Below are 13,291 nucleotides of genomic sequence, written 5' to 3'. Positions count from 1 at the left end.
GTGTTGTGACGTCTCAGATGTTACGTAAAATGTCAGAGTTTTTCCACAATACCTGACGAACATTTATTTTTCGGGCTTCCTTGGCGCAATGGTTAGCGCGTTCGGCTGTTAACCGAAAGGTTGGTGGTTCGAGCCCAACCGGGAGAGGTGTTGTAGGGTCTCAGATGTAACGTAATAAGTCATAACTTATCCACAATACCTGACAACCATTTAATTTCTGAGCTTCCGTGGCTCAATGGTTAGCGCGTTCGGCTGTTAACCAATAGGTTGGTGGTTCGAGCCCACCCGGGAGCGGTGGTGTGGGATCTCATATGTAACGTAGAAAGCCAAAGTTTTGCCACAATACCTGACGACCATTAAATTTTTGGGCCTTCTTGGCGCAATTGTTAGTGCGTTCGGCTGTTAACCGAAAGGTTGGTGGTTCGAGCCCAACCGGAAGAGGTGTTGTAGGGTCTCAGATGTAACGTGAAAAGTCATAACTTATCTACAATACCTGACAACCATTTAATTTCTGAGCTTCCGTGGCTCAAAGGTTAGCGCGTTCGGCTGTTAACCAATAGGTGTGTGGTTCGAGCCCATCCGGGAGCGGTGTTGTGACGTCTCAGATGTGACGTAAAAAGTCAAGGTTTTTTCCACAACACCTGACGACCATTTAAATTTTGGGCTTCCGTGGCGCAATGGTTAGCGCGTTCGGCTGTTAACCAATAGGTTGGTGGTTCGAGCCCATCCGGTAGCGGTGTTGTGAGGTCTCAGATGTAACGTAAAATGTCAGAGTTTTTCCACAATACCTGACGAACATTTAATTTTTGGGCTTCCGTGGCGCAATGATTAGCGCGTTCAGCTGTTAATCGAAAGGTTGAAGGTTCGAGCCCACCCGGGAGAGGTGTTGTAGGGTCTCAGATGTAACGTAAAAAGTCTTAACTTATCTACAATACCTGACAACCATTTAATTTCTGAGCTTCCGTGGCTCAAAGGTTAGCGCGTTCGGCTTTTAACCAATAGGTGTGTGGTTCGAGCCCATCCGTGAGCGGTGTTGTGACGTCTCAGATGTGACGTAAAAGTCAAGGTTTTTTCCACAACACCTGACGACCATTTAAATTCTGAGCTTCCGTGGCTCAATGGTTAGCGAATTCGGCTGTTAACAAATAGGTTGGTGGTTCGAGCCCACCCGGGAGCGGTGTTTTGGGATCTCAAATGTAACGTTGAAAGCCAAAATTTTTCCACAATACCTGACGACCATTTAATTTTTGGGCTTCCGTGGCGCAATGGTCAGCGCGTTCAGCTGTTAACCGAAAGGTTGGTGGTTCGAGCCCATCCGGGAGCGGTGTTGTGATGTCTCAGATGTAACGTAAAATGTCAGAGTTTTTCCACAATACCTGACGAACATTTAATTTTTGGGCTTCCGTGGCGCAATTATTAGCGCGTTCAACTGTTAATCGAAAGGCTGGTGGTTCAAGCGCACCCGGAAGAGGTGTTGTGGGGTCTCAGATGAAGCGTAAAAAGTCAAAACTTATCCACAATACGTGACAACCATTTAATTTCTGAGCTTCCGTGGCTCAATGGTTAGCGCGTTCGGCTGTTAACCAATAGGTTGGTGGTTCGAGCCCACCCGGGAGCGGTGGTGTGGGATCTCAAATGTAACGTAGAAAGCCAAAGTTTTGCCACAATACCTGACGACCATTAAATTTTTGGGCTTCCTTGGCGCAATGGTTAGCGCGTTCGGCTGTTAACCGAAAGGTTGGTGGTTCGAGCCCAACCGGAAGAGGTGTTGTAGGGTCTCAGATGTAACGTAAAATGTCAGAGTTTTTCCACAATACCTGACGAACATTTAATTTTTGGGCTTCCGTGGCGCAATGATTAGCGCGTTCAGCTGTTAATCGAAATTTTGAAGGTTCGAGCCCACCCGGGAGAGGTGTTGTGGGGTCTCAGATGTAGCGTAAAAAGTCAAAACTTTTCCACAATACGTGACAACCATTTAATTTCTGAGCTTCCGTGGCTCAATGGTTAGCGCGTTCGGCTGTTAACCAATAGGTTGGTGGTTCGAGCCCATCCGGGAGCGGTGTTGTGAGGTCTCAGATGTGAAGTAAAAAGTCAAAGTTTTACCTCAATACCTGACGACCATTTAATATTTGGCCTCCGTAGCGCAATGGTTAGCGCGTTCGGCTGTTAACCGAAAGGTTGGTGGTTCGAGCCCACCCGGGAGCGGTGTTGTGGGATCTCTAATGTAACGTAAAAAGCCAAAGTTTTTCCACAATACCTGACGACCATTTTTTTTTGGGCGTCCGTTGCGCAATGGTTAGCGCGTTCGGCTGTTAACCGAAAGGGTGGTGGTTCGAGCCCATCCGGGAGCGGTGTTGTGACGTCTCAGATGTTACGTAAAATGTCAGAGTTTTTCCACAATACCTGACGAACATTTATTTTTCGGGCTTGCCTGGCGCAATAATTAGCGCGTCCAGCTGTTAATCGAAAGGTTGGTGGTTCGAGCCCACCTGGGATAAGTGTTGTAGGGTCTCAGATGTAACGTAAAAAGTCATAACTTATCCACAAAACCTAACAACCATTTAATTTCTGAGCTTCTGTGGCTCAATGGTTAGCGCGTTCGGCTGTTAACCAATTGGTTGGTGGTTCGAGCCTATCCGGGAGAAGTGTTGTGACGTCTCAGATGTAACGTAAAATGTCAGAGTTTTTCCGCAATACCTGACGAACATTTAATTGTTGGGCTTGCGTGGCGCAATGGTTAGCGCGGTCAGCTGTTAATCGAAAGGTTGGTGGTTCGAGCCCACCCGGGAGAGGTGTTGTTGGGTCTCATATGTAGCGTAAAAAGGCAAAACTTTTCTACAATACGTGACAACCATTTATTTTCTGAGCTTCCGTGGCTCAATGGTTAGCGCGTTCGGCTGTTAATCGAAAGGTTGGTGGTTCGAGCCCATCCGGGAGCGGTGTTGTGAGGTCTCGGATGTGAAGTAAAAAGTCAAAGTTTTACCTCAATACCTGACGAAAATTTAATTTTAGGGCTTCAGTGGCGCAATGGTCAGCGCATTCAGCTGTTAACCGAAAGATTGGTGGTTCGAGCCCTCCCAGGAGCGGTGTTGTGTCGTCTCAGATATAACGTAAAATGTCAGAGTTTTTCCACAATACCTGACGAACATTTAATTTTTGGGCGTCCGTGGCGAATGGTTAGCGCGTTCGGCTGTTAACCGAAAGGTTGGTGGTTCGAGCCCTCCCGGGAGCGGTGTTGTGACGTCTCAGATGTAACGTAAAATGTCAGAGTTTTTCCACAATACCTGACGAGCATTTAATATTTGGGCTTCCGTGGCGCAATGGTTAGCGCGTTCAGCTGTTAATCGAAAGGTTGGTGGTTCGAGCCCACCCGGGAGAGGTGTTGTGGGGTCTCAGATGTAGCGTAAAAAGTCAAAACTTTTCCACAATACGTGACAACCATTTAATTTCTGAGCTTCCGTGGCTCAATGGTTAGCGCGTTCGGCTGTTAACTAATAGGTTAGTGGTTCGAGCCCACCCGGGAGCGGCGTTGTGGGATCTCAAATGTAACGTAAGTTTTTCCACAATACCTGACGATCATTTAATTTTTGGGCTTCCGTGGCGCAATGCTTAGGGCGTTCGGCTGTTAACCAATAGGTTGGTGGTTCGAGCCCACCCGGGTGCGGTGTTGTGGGATCTCAAACGTAACGTGGAAAGCCAAAGTTTTTCCACAATACCTGACGACCATTTAATTTTTGGGCTTCCGTGGCGCAATGATTAGCACGTTCAGCTGTTAATCGAAAGGTTGAAGGTTCGAGCCCACCCGGGAGAGGTGTTGTGGGGTCTCAGATGTAGCGTAAAAAGTCAAAACTTTTCCACAATACGTGACAACCATTTAATTTCTGAGCTTCCGTGGCGCAATGGTTAGCGCGTTCAGCAGTTAACAAATAATTTAGTGGTTCGAGCCCACCCGGGAGCGGCGTTGTGGGATCTCAAACGTAACGTAGAAAGCCAAAGTTTTTCCACAATACCTGACGACCATTTAATGTTTGGGCTTCCGTGGCGCAATGGTTAACGCGTTCGGCTGTTAACCAATAGGTTGGTGGTTCGAGCCCACCCGGGAGCGGTGTTGTGGGATCTCAAATGTAACGTAGAAAGCCAAAGTTTTTCCACAATACGTGACGACCATTTAATTTCTGAGCTTCGTGGCTCAATGGTTAGCGCGTTCGGCTGTTAACCAATAGGTTGGTGGTTAGAGCCCATCCGGGAGCGGTGTTGTGAGGTCTCAGATGTGACGTAAAAAGTCAAGGTTTTTCCACAATACCTGACGAACATTGAATTTTTGGGCTTCCGTGGCGCAATGGTTAGCGCGTTCAGCTGTTAATCGAAAGGTTGGTGGTTCGAGCCCAACCAGGAGAGGTGTTGTGGGGTCTCAGACGTAGCGTAAAAAGTCAAAACTTTTCCACAATACGTGACAACCATTTAATTTCTGAGCTTCCGTGGCTGAATGGTTAGCGCGTTCGGCTGTTAACCAATAGGTTGGTGGTTAGAGCCCATCCGGGAGCGGTGTTGTGAGGTCTCAGATGTAACGTAAAATGTCAGAGTTTTTCCACAATACCTGACGAACATTTAATTTTTGGGCTTCCCTGGCGCAATTATTAGCGCGTTCAACTGTTAATCGAAAGGCTGGTGGTTCAGGCCCACCCGGAAGGGTGTTGTGGGGTCTCAGATGTAGCGTAAAAAGTCAAAACTTATCCACAATACGTGACAACCATTTAATTTCTGAGCTTCCGTGGCTCAATGGTTAGCGCGTTCGGCTGTTAACCAATAGGTTGGTGGTTCGAGCCCATCCGGGAGCGGTGTTGTGAGGTCTCAGATGTGACGTAAAAAGTCAAGGTTTTTCCACAATACCTGACGAACATTTAATTTTTGGGCTTCCCTGGCGCAATTATTAGCGCGTTCAACTGTTAATCGAAAGGCTGGTGGTTCAGGCCCACCCGGAAGAGGTGTTGTGGGGTCTCAGATGTAGCGTAAAAAGTCAAAACTTATCCACAATACGTGACAACCATTTAATTTCTGAGCTTCCGTGGCTCAATGGTTAGCGCGTTCGGCTGTTAACCAATTGGTTGGTGGTTCGAGCCCACCCGGGAGCGGTGGTGTGGGATCTCAAATGTAACGTAGAAAGCCAAAGTTTTGCCACAATACCTGACGACCATTAAATTTTTGGGCTTCCTTGGCGCAATGGTTAGCGCGTTCGGCTGTTAACCGAAAGGTTGGTGGTTCGAGCCCAACCGGAAGAGGTGTTGTAGGGTCACACATGTAACGTAAAAAGTCATAACTTATCCACAATACCTGACAACCATTTAATTTCTGAGCTTCCGTGGCTCAAAGGTTAGCGCGTTCGGCTGTTTACCAATAGGTGTGTGGTTCGAGCCCATCCGGGAGCGGTGTTGTGAGGTCTCAGATGTGACGTAAAAAGTCAAGGTTTTTCCACAATACCTGACGAACATTGAATTTTTGGGCTTCCGTGGCGCAATGGTTAGCGCGTTCAGCTGTTAATCGAAAGGTTGGTGGTTCGAGCCCAACCAGGAGAGGTGTTGTGGGGTCTCAGACGTAGCGTAAAAAGTCAAAGTTTTTCCACAATACCTGACGAACATTTAATTTTTGGGCTTCCCTGGCGCAATTATTAGCGCGTTCAACTGTTAATCGAAAGGCTGGTGGTTCAGGCCCTCCCGGAAGAGGTGTTGTGGGGTCTCAGATGTAGCGTAAAAAGTCAAAACTTATCCACAATACGTGACAACCATTTAATTTCTGAGCTTCCGTGGCTCAATGGTTAGCGCGTTCGGCTGTTAACCAATAGGTTGGTGGTTAGAGCCCATCCGGGAGCGGTGTTGTGAGGTCTCAGATGTAACGTAAAATGTCAGAGTTTTTCCACAATACCTGACGAACATTTAATTTTTGGGCTTCCCTGGCGCAATTATTAGCGCGTTCAACTGTTAATCGAAAGGCTGGTGGTTCAGGCCCACCCGGAAGAGGTGTTGTGGGGTCTCAGATGTAGCGTAAAAAGTCAAAACTTATCCACAATACGTGACAACCATTTAATTTCTGAGCTTCCGTGGCTCAATGGTTAGCGCGTTCGGCTGTTAACCAATAGGTTGGTGGTTCGAGCCCATCCGGGAGCGGTGTTGTGAGGTCTCAGATGTGACGTAAAAAGTCAAGGTTTTTCCACAATACCTGACGAACATTTAATTTTTGGGCTTCCCTGGCGCAATTATTAGCGCGTTCAACTGTTAATCGAAAGGCTGGTGGTTCAGGCCCACCCGGAAGAGGTGTTGTGGGGTCTCAGATGTAGCGTAAAAAGTCAAAACTTATCCACAATACGTGACAACCATTTAATTTCTGAGCTTCCGTGGCTCAATGGTTAGCGCGTTCGGCTGTTAACCAATTGGTTGGTGGTTCGAGCCCACCCGGGAGCGGTGGTGTGGGATCTCAAATGTAACGTAGAAAGCCAAAGTTTTGCCACAATACCTGACGACCATTAAATTTTTGGGCTTCCTTGGCGCAATGGTTAGCGCGTTCGGCTGTTAACCGAAAGGTTGGTGGTTCGAGCCCAACCGGAAGAGGTGTTGTAGGGTCACACATGTAACGTAAAAAGTCATAACTTATCCACAATACCTGACAACCATTTAATTTCTGAGCTTCCGTGGCTCAAAGGTTAGCGCGTTCGGCTGTTTACCAATAGGTGTGTGGTTCGAGCCCATCCGGGAGCGGTTTTGTGACGTCTCAGATGTGACGTAAAAAGTCAAGGTTTTTTCCACAACACCTGACGACCATTTAATTTTTGGTCTTCCGTGGCGCAATGGTTAGCGCGTTCGGCTGTTAACCAATAGGTTGGTGGTTCGAGCCCATCCGGGAGCGGTGTTGTGAGGTCTCAGATGTAACGTAAAATGTCAGAGTTTTTCCACAATACCTGACGAACATTTAATTTTTGGGCTTCCGTGGCGCAATGATTAGCGCGTTCAGCTGTTAACCGAAAGGTTGGTGGTTCGAGCCCATCCGGGAGCGGTGTTGTGACGTCTCAAATGTAACGTAAAATGTTAAAACTTTTCCACAATATGTGACAACCACTTAAATTCTGAGCTTCCGTGGCTCAATGGTTAGCGAATTCGGCTGTTAACCAACAGGTTGGTGGTTCGAGCCCACCCGGGAGCGGTATTTTGGGATCTCAAATGTAACGTTGAAAGCCAAAATTTTTCCACAATACCTGACGACCATTTATTTTTTGGGCTTCCGTGGCGCAATGGTCAGCGCGTTCAGCTGTTAATCGAAAGGCTGGCGGTTCAAGCCCACCCGGAAGAGGTGTTGTGGGGTCTCAGATGTAGTGTAAAAAGTCAAAACCTACCCACAATACGTGACAACCATTTAATTTCTGAGCTTCCGTGGCTCAATGGTTAGCGCGTTCGGCTGTTAACCAATAGGTTGGTGGTTTGAGCCCACCCGGGACCGGTGGTGTGGGATCTCAAATGTAACGTAGAAAGCCAAAGTTTTGCCACAATACCTGACGACCATTAAATTTTTGGGCTTCTGCTCAAAGGTTAGCGCGTTCGGCTGTTAACGAATAGGTGTGTGGTTCGAGCCCATCCGGGAGCGGTGTTGTGACGTCTCAGATGTGACGTAAAAAGTCAAGGTTTTTTCCACAGCACCTGACGACCATTTAATTTTTGGGCTTCCGTGGCGCAATGATTAGCGCGTTCAGCTGTTAATCGAAAGGTTGAAGGTTCGAGCCCACCCGAGAGAGGTGTTGTGGGGTCTCAGATGTAGCGTAAAAAGTCAAAACTTTTCCGCAATACGTGACAACCATTTAAATTCTGAGCTTCCGTGGCTCAATGGTTAGCGCGTTCGCCTGTTAACCAATAGGTTGGTGGTTCGAGCCCATCCGGGAGCGGTGTTGTGACGTCTTAGATGTGACGTAAAAAGTCAAGGTTTTTCCACAATACCGGACGACAATTTAATTTTTGGGCTTCCGTGGCGCAATCGTTAGCGCGTTCGGCTGTTAACAGAAAGGTTGGTGGTTCGAGCACACCCGGGAGCGGTGCTATGAGGTCTCAGATGTTACGTAAAAAGTCAAAGTTTTTCCACAATACCGGACGACCATTTAATTTTTGGGCTTCCGTTGCGCAATGGTTAGCGCGTTCAGCTGCTGTTCAAAAGACTGGTGGTTTGAGCCCTCCCGGGAGCGGTGTTGTGACGTCTCAGATGTAACATAAAATGTCAGAGTTTTTCCACAATACCTGACGAACATTGAATTTTTGGGCTTCCTTGGCGCAATGGTTAGCGCGTTCAGCTGTTAATCGAAAGGTTGGTGGTTCGAGCCCACCCGGGAGCGGTGTTGTCAGGTCTCAGATATGACGCAAAAAGTCAAGGTTTTTACACAATACCTGACGAGCATTTAATTTTTGGGCTTCCGTGGCTCAATGGTTAGCGCGTTCGGCTGTTAACCAATAGGTTGGTGGTTCGAGCCCACCCGGGAGCGGTGGTGTGGGATCTCATATGTAACGTAGAAAGCCAAAGTTTTGCCACAATACCTGACGACCATTAAATTTTTGGGCCTTCTTGGCGCAATTGTTAGTGCGTTCGGCTGTTAACCGAAAGGTTGGTGGTTCGAGCCCAATCGGAAGAGGTGTTGTAGGGTCTCAGATGTAACGTAAAAAGTCATAACTTATCTACAATACCTGACAACCATTTAATTTCTGAGCTTCCGTGGCTCAAAGGTTAGCGCGTTCGGCTGTTAACCAATAGGTGTGTGGTTCGAGCCCATCTGGGAGCGGTGTTGTGACGTCTCAGATGTGACGTAAAAAGTCAAGGTTTTTTCCACAACACCTGACGACCATTTAAATTTTGGGCTTCCGTGGCGCAATGGTTAGCGCGTTCGGCCGTTAACCAATAGGTTGGTGGTTCGAGCCCATCCGGTAGCGGTGTTGTGAGGTCTCAGATGTAACGTAAAATGTCAGAGTTTTTCCACAATACCTGACGAACATTTAATTTTTGGGCTTCCGTGGCGCAATGATTAGCGCGTTCAGCTGTTAATCGAAAGGTTGAAGGTTCGAGCCCACCCGGGAGAGGTGTTGTAGGGTCTCAGATGTAACGTAAAAAGTCTTAACTTATCTACAATACCTGACAACCATTTAATTTCTGAGCTTCCGTGGCTCAAAGGTTAGCGCGTTCGGCTGTTAACCAATAGGTGTGTGGTTCGAGCCCATCCGGGAGCGGTGTTGTGACGTCTCAGATGTGACGTAAAAGTCAAGGTTTTTTCCACAACACCTGACAAACATTGAAATTCTGAGCTTCCGTGGCTCAATGGTTAGCGAATTCGGCTGTTAACAAATAGGTTGGTGGTTCGAACCCACCCGGGAGCGGTGTTTTGGGATCTCAAATGTGACGTTGAAAGCCAAAATTTTTCCACAATACCTGACGACCATTTAATTTTTGGGCTTCCGTGGCGCAATGGTCAGCGCGTTCAGCTGTTAACCGAAAGGTTGGTGGTTCGAGCCCATCCGGGAGCGGTGTTGTGACGTCTCAGATGTAACGTAAAATGTCAGAGTTTTTCCACAATACCTGACGAACATTTAATTTTTGGGCTTCCGTGGCGCAATTATTAGCGCGTTCAACTGTTAATCGAAAGGCTGGTGGTTCAAGCGCACCCGGAAGAGGTGTTGTGGGGTCTCAGATGTAGCGTAAAAAGTCAAAACTTATCCACAATACGTGACAACCATTTAATTTCTGAGCTTCCGTGGCTCAATGGTTAGCGCGTTCGGCTGTTAACCAATAGGTTGGTGGTTCGAGCCCACCCGGGAGCGGTGGTGTGGGATCTCAAATGTAACGTAGAAAGCCAAACTTTTGCCACAATACCTGACGAACATTTAATTTTTGGGCTTCCGTGGCTCAATGATTAGCGCGTTCAGCTGTTAATCGAAATTTTGAAGGTTCGAGCCCACCCGGGAGAGGTGTTGTGGGGTCTCAGATGTAGCGTAAAAAGTCAAAACTTTTCCACAATACGTGACAACCATTTAATTTCTGAGCTTCCGTGGCTCAATGGTTAGCGCGTTCGGCTGTTAACCAATAGGTGTGTGGTTCGAGCCCATCCGGGAGCGGTGTTGTGACGTCTCAGATGTGACGTAAAAGTCAAGGTTTTTTCCACAACACCTGACAAACATTGAAATTCTGAGCTTCCGTGGCTCAATGGTTAGCGAATTCGGCTGTTAACAAATAGGTTGGTGGTTCGAACCCACCCGGGAGCGGTGTTTTGGGATCTCAAATGTAACGTTGAAAGCCAAAATTTTTCCACAATACCTGACGACCATTTAATTTTTGGGCTTCCGTGGCGCAATGGTCAGCGCGTTCAGCTGTTAACCGAATGGTTGGTGGTTCGAGCCCATCCGGGAGCGGTGTTGTGACGTCTCAGATGTAACGTAAAATGTCAGAGTTTTTCCACAATACCTGACGAACATTTAATTTTTGGGCTTCCGTGGCGCAATTATTAGCGCGTTCAACTGTTAATCGAAAGGCTGGTGGTTCAAGCGCACCCGGAAGAGGTGTTGTGGGGTCTCAGATGTAGCGTAAAAAGTCAAAACTTATCCACAATACGTGACAACCATTTAATTTCTGAGCTTCCGTGGCTCAATGGTTAGCGCGTTCGGCTGTTAACCAATAGGTTGGTGGTTCGAGCCCACCCGGGAGCGGTGGTGTGGGATCTCAAATGTAACGTAGAAAGCCAAACTTTTGCCACAATACCTGACGAACATTTAATTTTTGGGCTTCCGTGGCGCAATGATTAGCGCGTTCAGCTGTTAATCGAAATTTTGAAGGTTCGAGCCCACCCGGGAGAGGTGTTGTGGGGTCTCAGATATAGCGTAAAAAGTCAAAACTTTTCCACAATACGTGACAACCATTTAATTTCTGAGCTTCCGTGGCTCAATGGTTAGCGCGTTCGGCTGTTAACCAATAGGTTGGTGGTTCGAGCCCATCCGGGAGCGGTGTTGTGAGGTCTCAGATGTGAAGTAAAAAGTCAAAGTTTTACCTCAATACCTGACGACCATTTAATATTTGGCCTCCGTTGCGCAATGGTTAGCGCGTTCAGCTGTTAACCGAAAGATTGGTGGTTCGAGCCCACCCGGGAGCGGTGTTGTGGGATCTCTAATGTAACGTAAAAAGCCAAAGTTTTTCCACAATACCTGACGACCATTTTTTTTTTGGGCGTCCGTGGCGCAATGGTTAGCGCGTTCGGCTATTAACCGAAAGGTTGGTGGTTCGAGCCCATCCGGGAGCGGTGTTGTGACGTCTCAGATGTTACGTAAAATGTCAGAGTTTTTCCACAATACCTGACGAACATTTATTTTTCGGGCTTCCTTGGCGCAATGGTTAGCGCGTTCGGCTGTTAACCGAAAGGTTGGTGGTTCGAGCCCAACCGGGAGAGGTGTTGTAGGGTCTCAGATGTAACGTAATAAGTCATAACTTATCCACAATACCTGACAACCATTTAATTTCTGAGCTTCCGTGGCTCAATGGTTAGCGCGTTCGGCTGTTAACCAATAGGTTGGTGGTTCGAGCCCACCCGGGAGCGGTGGTGTGGGATCTCATATGTAACGTAGAAAGCCAAAGTTTTGCCACAATACCTGACGACCATTAAATTTTTGGGCCTTCTTGGCGCAATTGTTAGTGCGTTCGGCTGTTAACCGAAAGGTTGGTGGTTCGAGCCCAACCGGAAGAGGTGTTGTAGGGTCTCAGATGTAACGTGAAAAGTCATAACTTATCTACAATACCTGACAACCATTTAATTTCTGAGCTTCCGTGGCTCAAAGGTTAGCGCGTTCGGCTGTTAACCAATAGGTGTGTGGTTCGAGCCCATCCGGGAGCGGTGTTGTGACGTCTCAGATGTGACGTAAAAAGTCAAGGTTTTTTCCACAACACCTGACGACCATTTAAATTTTGGGCTTCCGTGGCGCAATGGTTAGCGCGTTCGGCTGTTAACCAATAGGTTGGTGGTTCGAGCCCATCCGGTAGCGGTGTTGTGAGGTCTCAGATGTAACGTAAAATGTCAGAGTTTTTCCACAATACCTGACGAACATTTAATTTTTGGGCTTCCGTGGCGCAATGATTAGCGCGTTCAGCTGTTAATCGAAAGGTTGAAGGTTCGAGCCCACCCGGGAGAGGTGTTGTAGGGTCTCAGATGTAACGTAAAAAGTCTTAACTTATCTACAATACCTGACAACCATTTAATTTCTGAGCTTCCGTGGCTCAAAGGTTAGCGCGTTCGGCTTTTAACCAATAGGTGTGTGGTTCGAGCCCATCCGTGAGCGGTGTTGTGACGTCTCAGATGTGACGTAAAAGTCAAGGTTTTTTCCACAACACCTGACGACCATTTAAATTCTGAGCTTCCGTGGCTCAATGGTTAGCGAATTCGGCTGTTAACAAATAGGTTGGTGGTTCGAGCCCACCCGGGAGCGGTGTTTTGGGATCTCAAATGTAACGTTGAAAGCCAAAATTTTTCCACAATACCTGACGACCATTTAATTTTTGGGCTTCCGTGGCGCAATGGTCAGCGCGTTCAGCTGTTAACCGAAAGGTTGGTGGTTCGAGCCCATCCGGGAGCGGTGTTGTGATGTCTCAGATGTAACGTAAAATGTCAGAGTTTTTCCACAATACCTGACGAACATTTAATTTTTGGGCTTCCGTGGCGCAATTATTAGCGCGTTCAACTGTTAATCGAAAGGCTGGTGGTTCAAGCGCACCCGGAAGAGGTGTTGTGGGGTCTCAGATGAAGCGTAAAAAGTCAAAACTTATCCACAATACGTGACAACCATTTAATTTCTGAGCTTCCGTGGCTCAATGGTTAGCGCGTTCGGCTGTTAACCAATAGGTTGGTGGTTCGAGCCCACCCGGGAGCGGTGGTGTGGGATCTCAAATGTAACGTAGAAAGCCAAAGTTTTGCCACAATACCTGACGACCATTAAATTTTTGGGCTTCCTTGGCGCAATGGTTAGCGCGTTCGGCTGTTAACCGAAAGGTTGGTGGTTCGAGCCCAACCGGAAGAGGTGTTGTAGGGTCTCAGATGTAACGTAAAATGTCAGAGTTTTTCCACAATACCTGACGAACATTTAATTTTTGGGCTTCCGTGGCGCAATGATTAGCGCGTTCAGCTGTTAATCGAAATTTTGAAGGTTCGAGCCCACCCGGGAGAGGTGTTGTGGGGTCTCAGATGTAGCGTAAAAAGTCAAAACTTTTCCACAATACGTGACAACCATTTAATTTCTGA

At 47.5% G+C, this 13,291-nt stretch overlaps 1 non-coding gene across 1 annotated transcript; it reads left to right on the top strand.

The window, feature by feature from the left end:
* The first annotated feature begins 11,232 nt into the window (after positions 1 to 11,232).
* On the top strand, positions 11,233 to 11,305 carry TRNAN-AUU (transfer RNA asparagine (anticodon AUU)). The gene has a single exon. It is a non-coding gene; the product is annotated as a tRNA-Asn (tRNA).
* Positions 11,306 to 13,291: the final 1,986 nt, after the last annotated feature.

This window comes from Phalangium opilio, unplaced genomic scaffold, assembly GCF_054372755.1.
Source record: "Phalangium opilio isolate 3A_F unplaced genomic scaffold, DU_Popi_V2 ptg000087l_1, whole genome shotgun sequence".
In the NCBI taxonomy this organism is placed as follows: domain Eukaryota; kingdom Metazoa; phylum Arthropoda; class Arachnida; order Opiliones; family Phalangiidae; genus Phalangium; species Phalangium opilio.
Note: the sequence above shows the minus strand (reverse complement) of the source record. Positions and strands in the feature narration are given on the sequence as shown.